Source organism: Peromyscus californicus, unplaced genomic scaffold (assembly GCF_007827085.1).
Source record: "Peromyscus californicus insignis strain IS unplaced genomic scaffold, ASM782708v3 Scaffold_9__1_contigs__length_137607984, whole genome shotgun sequence".
NCBI lineage: Eukaryota > Metazoa > Chordata > Mammalia > Rodentia > Cricetidae > Peromyscus > Peromyscus californicus.
The window spans coordinates 119,932,682-119,938,983 of record NW_026294617.1 but is presented as its reverse complement, the minus strand read 5'-3'; positions in this window follow the sequence as shown (position 1 = coordinate 119,938,983).

Sequence of the window (6,302 nt, the reverse complement as noted above, 5' to 3'; positions counted from 1 at the left end):
TAGGAAATAGATCTGGGAGGGAAAGAGGTTGCAGACTTGTGCCCAGCCTGCCCCTTTCATATCCTCTACTTCCTTGGCAACTGAAATTTGAGCCAGCATCTGCTACAAGCTCTCTCAGCACCTCCTGCTGCCAGCCTTCCCTTGCTGTGGGATGTTCTGTATGTCAAATGTGTTGCTGATTGGTCAATAAATAAATCACTGATTGGTCAGTGGCCAGGCAGGAAGTATAGGCGGGACAAGGAGGAGAAAAAACAGGGAAGTGGAAGGCTGAGTGGGGGAGACACTGCCAGCCGCCATGATGAGAACAGCATGTGAAGATGCCGGTAAGCCACGAGCCATGTAGCAAGGTATAGATTTATAGAAATGGATTAATTTAAGCTGCAAGAACAGTTAGCAAGAAGCCTACCACGGCCATACAGTTTGTAAGCAATATAAGTCTCTGTGTTTACTTGGTCGGGTCTGACGGCTGTGTGACTGGCAGGTGAGAGAGATTTGTCCTGACTGTGGGTCAGGCAGGAAAACTCTAGCTACATTCCCTCCTATGATGGACTGTATGTCCTCAGACCATGACCCCAAGTCAACCTTTCTGTAAGTTACTTCTAGTCAGATACGTTGTCATCACAATGAGAAATGTAATTAACACAGAAAATTGGTAGCTAGAATAGTGTCCTTGCATGGTTTCCTGAAGCCTAACCTGGTTTGTGGGACCAAAGTGTAAAAGCTTCAAGTTGCAGGCTAATGAAGCCCTGGGACACCAGAAGCAGAGCACTATTTGAGCTGTTATGAAGGGAGTGGGGAAGACCAGAATTAAATAGAAATGTAGAAGTAGAGACTGCTTGGGTTGCAGGGAGCTATGGTGAATCAGGCAGAGGTAGAGGCTGAAGCTGCTGAGACCAGTGTATGAAGCAGAGGAGCCCAACTGTCCTGGTTAGGTGACCCTTGGGTCAAGGTAGGAGAGCAAGCTTCCACAGCTTTCCCATAGGCTCAGCCAAGAGTGTGCCTCACAGCACATGGTGTGCCCTACCACCTTCAGCCTCCATTGTCTCCACTAGGAGAGTAAAGAGAGGCTACTTCCGGGACAGAAGCACCGTGTCCCACGGGGTCTTCATCAGCACCAGGCTACAGCCACTCTCACCGTGTGTTCTAGTTTCACTTCTGTCCCAAGGAAGGTATCTGGGAAATAAGATGAAAACTGTAATTCCATGAGCCTCTAAGACCACAGTGTACACTACTGCACACCTGCCAAATGAGAAAAGCAGACAATAAAGTTTAGTGTGATTATCTGGGAAGAATACAAATGTGTTCAAATATAGAACTGTACAGTAGTGTTTGCTGATGTTGTTACACACATCCCTGTAGATGTATCCAACCTTCCCATCAAACAATAAACACAGAACCAATGCAAAGAAGAAAGCCAAGAGGTCAGAGCCAAGAGCCAAAACCTTACCCTTCCTCCTGCAGTGGTCCTACCTCTCCGAACCAGAGCTACCCCTGTGTTAAAGTCTTTATATAGAGTTCCTGTCCTGCCTTCTCATTGGTTGTAAACTCAACCACATGACCGCCTCCTCACAGCCTGTCTGTATAGGCCTCCAGGTTTTCCATGATTGGTATTAAGATTAAAGGCATGTGTATCCAATAATGGCTGTATCCCTGAACACACAGAGACTTACCCAGCTCTGCCTACTAAGTGCTGGAATTACAAGCGTACACTACCACTGCCCTGCTTTCCTATGGCTTGCTAATAGCTCTGACCCCCGGGCAACTTTATTTATTAACATACAAATAACATTTTAATACAAATAAAATATCACCATATTTCCCCTTTTCTATTTTAATAAAAAGGAAAAAAAGAAAAAGCTTATAACTAATATAAGAAAAACTATATACAAAAGGACAATAACTATATACAATATATACAAGTAATAAATACCTAAACAATGTCTAGTCCATTTGTATTTGACAAATTCAGAGAAAATAATTTCATTATCTATCCTATTTTGGTAAGTCCAAAATGTATCCTAATTAATCTTCAACTATAACTAACTAACCTTCAACTATAACTAACTAATCTTCAACTCCCTCAGAGACCCAAGAAGGAAATAATATTAGCTAACAAAAATAAAAACAGGAAGTGCACATAAGCAACCTCCAAAAAATTTGTGAGTTGACAGAAACAGACAGCTGTCTGGACAGTCACCTGAGGTTTCTCCGAAGTGCTGGGGCATCATCTTCAGCCTATAGGCTTAGCATATCTGACAGACTCATTTGTGAAGTAGGATGTACACAAGGTCAACAGTTCAACCTCACATTGAGTGAGAGTAGTCCATGTACCAGTACCAGAAACACCTGAATTCCACTAGTGTCATGTCATGATTCAGGATTTTAAATTCTGGAAATTGTTGATGGTTTTTTAATTCAGCTGTCCATTCTTCTTGGCTGTGTATATATGGCTTCATCTCAGCATCCCATTCTTCTCCATATCCCTCCATCAAATGCCAGTCTACTATTGAGAGGCGTGAGCTTAGTTACTCTTCAAGAATAACTGTTTCAGCTACTGTTCCATTGCACATCAGAGGCCATCGGCCCACTGCCTGTTCAGCTGCCTTCGAAGAAAAGGGCACTGTACCTTTTTCGAATTGCGAAGGCCACTTCAGGGATGGTGCCATTTTGTCCTGGCCTCTGAAGATGCCTTTTGATAAAGCCATAACCACACTTGTTTTGGCAAGAATCAGTAATCCTTTGTTTTATGTCCTGTTTGTCCATTTTGTCCTGTTGATTCGAGGATACTTTGTTGTCCAGTGGCTAACTTTTGCCACAATGAAAGTTAACTCCATATGCAGTTTCTTCAATGCCCATATTTTCTCTGAAGTAGATTGGTACTGCCAGGAGCCGACATGTCTCATAGTCATAACAAAAAAGAAAAATTTTCTAAGTTATTAAAACATTTTAAATGCCATATTCTGTAGATCTCTGAAGGGTTTGAAGATAACCTGTCTATCTAAAATATATCTACTCAATCTTGAAAACATACCTAATATAACTACAAGTTCTATTATAATATCTAACTACTAACTTTCATTTCTTTATATCCTAATAGTTGGTAATAACATTCAAGGATCAGAAAATTGCATTACATTGTTAGATGAATGGTACAATTAGAAAAATATATATAACATTTTCTAACAATATCAATTTCAATATATATAATTCGTATACAATATAAAACAATCCAATCCAATGTAAAGTATTTACATTTTTCTTTTCTTTCTTTCTTTTTTTTTTTAATAAGAACCTTAAATCTAATCTCCTTTGCTTAGCCTTTTTCCTAACCCTTGACAACAACTTGTAACCAACCCCCCTAATCAATGAAAATTATCCCAGACCCAAAAACCATTAAAAGACCAAAAAAAACCAACCGCCCCACACCACCTCTTTGGGAATGTGGGCGTCGTATTCTTGAAATTGCTTCCTGCTGGGTATGGGCGAAGGTATCTTTATCCTGAAAGAAAAATTTTAGGTTAATTGTCAAATTCTAGGAAAGGTAAATATATCCTTCGTTATCCAGTCTGTGTATAATGCCAAAATTCAGGGTTTATCTCAAATCCTTATTCAAGTAGTCTTTGAGACTGGATCATCTCAGCTAGCTCTTCTCAAAATTGCTCTGAGCACTTTGTAGTTCAAAGCTGATCTGTAGATGATGTTTGTCAGCTTAGTGATGTTATTATTGTCCACGTGGAATTGTTGTTGTTGTGGGGCCCCATCTTCTTCCTGGAGACTTCAGTTGATGTTAGGCCTAACCGTGATTTCCTGCAAAAAACTGATAAGAGACTCGAACACAAAGACTATATATGCGACTTTTTAGAATTAGTTAGTACTCTATATGACCATTTATATCTTAACAAAGTTTAAAATGTATATATATCTATATATATTGATCTTGTAAACTTTGATATAAAATTCATACTTTAAGAAAAGTTTAAAGAATCAGAATAGAATCAAAGAGTTGAGATTCGTAATAGAATAGTCCCTTAATTAATTTGACTTTTCTCCTGTCCCATAGCAGAAGATGGCTCTTTTCCTCTGGCATGATACAGGGAGTTTGCATTTTCCTTTTAACAACATGCTTGAGTTTAAAGAAGGAGAGAGCCATTCTCCAACTCCAAAGTCAGCTTTAAATTTTAATTGAACTGGGACTATTAGAAGTTAAATAGTGTTAAATCTTTAAAGAAAAGCAGAAACAAACATTTAGGAAGACATAAAATTTTTTTTTAGATAACATACCCATACGCCATTTCACTCTGTTTCTTAGGATAGATGATTTGTTCCTTTTCTTCAGTTGTCTCATTTGTCCAGTGTTCTTCAAATTCCTTAACCTTCATTCTCCTAAAAGACAAAAACAAAAACCTTTCCCCAAGGTTTTTTGGGGATGTTCCTTTTTGACAAGTTATCTGATTAAATGAAAAGGCATGTGTTACTGGTGTAAGTTAGTTTAAATTGGATGTTTACGATAGTTAATGAACTATCACCTCCTCTAATTAAGAGGTCTCTCTTGTTCAAATCGAACCTTTATCAATTTTGATGGTACCCACAGCTTATCTTCTCCTGTAGAAATAAAAGCAAAACCTCGTCCCCAACGTAACACATACCCTGGTTTCCATTCTGAGGTCAGCACATCCTTAAAGTATATAGGTTGATTTAATTCTGTAGTTTTTTCTATTATCCAATGTCTCTCTGCAGCTGTTGTTCCTTTCTCATTGGCATTGAGAAAATTCAAAGTTAATAGAGCATTATGTAGTCTATTTCTGGGGGTTTTTTGTTACTCCTTTTTGTTTATTTAGCATATCCTTTAGAGTTCTGTTTGATCTTTCTATAACTGCTTGACCTGTAGGATTATGTGGTATACCTGTAACATGGTTTATATTATAATAAGCAAAAAACTGTTTCATTTTAACAGAGACATATGATGGAGCATTATCAGTTTTGATTTGTGCAGGTATACCCATAATGGCCATAACTTCTAGCAAATGAGTGATTACAGAATCAGCTTTTTCAGAACTCAAAGCAGTTGCCCATTGAAATCCTGAATAAGTATCAATAGTGTGGTGTACATATTTCAGTTTTCCAAATTCTGCAAAGTGAAACACGTCCATCTGCCAGATTTCATTCCTCTGAGTACCCTTTGGGTTACATCCTGCTGGTAATGGTGTTTGATTGTAGAAGGAACAAGTAGGACATTTCTTTACTATTTCTTTGGCTTGTTGCCAGGTTATGGAAAAATCCTTTTTTAAACCTTTACTATTTACATGATGTTTTTTATGAAATTCTGAGGCCTCCAGCACATTTCCTATCAATAATTTATCAATCTCATCATTGCCTTGTGCTAGAGGGCCTGGCAGACCAGTATGGGATCGGATGTGAGTTATATATAAAGGATGACTCCGTTTTCTGATTGTATCTTGTAATTGAATAAATAATGAAATTAATTCTGAAGCATCGTGGATAAATTCTGCAGTCTCAATATGTAATACTACTCTTTCAGCATACTGAGAGTCAGTTACTATATTGAGAGGTTCTGAAAAATCCATTAATACCAACAGAATAGCATACAATTCTGATTTTTGAACTGAATTATAAGGACTTTGAACCACTTTACTTAAATTTTCTGATTTGTCACCTGCCTTTCCTTGTTTGTTGGCATCTGTATAAAATGTACGAACTCCAGATATGGGTTTTTTCCTCACAATTTGAGGCAAGATCCAATCAGCTCTCTTTATAAGATCAATTCTATTGCTTTTGGGATATTTGCTGTTAATTTCTCCCAAAAAATTACTACAAGCTTTTTGCCAAGCTTCATTTTCTATCCATAATTTTTCAATGTCCTCCTTAGTTAAAGGTACGACAATTTCTGCTGGGTCTATTCCTGCTAATTGACAAAGTCTCAATTTTCCTTTCCAAATCAAGTCAGAGATTTTTTCCACATAAGTTTTTAATTTTTTATTTGGTTTATTTGGTAAAAATATCCATTCCAATATAATATCTTCCCTTTGCATTAATATTCCTGTTGGGGAATGCCTAGAAGGTAAAATAACCAAAATGCAATCCAGCTTTGGATCAATACGATCTACGTGCCCTTCATGTACTTTCTTTTCTACCAAGGCCAATTCTTTCTCAGCTTCAGGTGATAATTCTCTTGGACTATTTAAGTCCTTATCACCTTCTAAGGTTTTAAACAAATTATTCAGTTCATCATTTTTTACCCCAACAATAGTTCTTAGATGAGAAATGTCTCCAAATAATCTTTG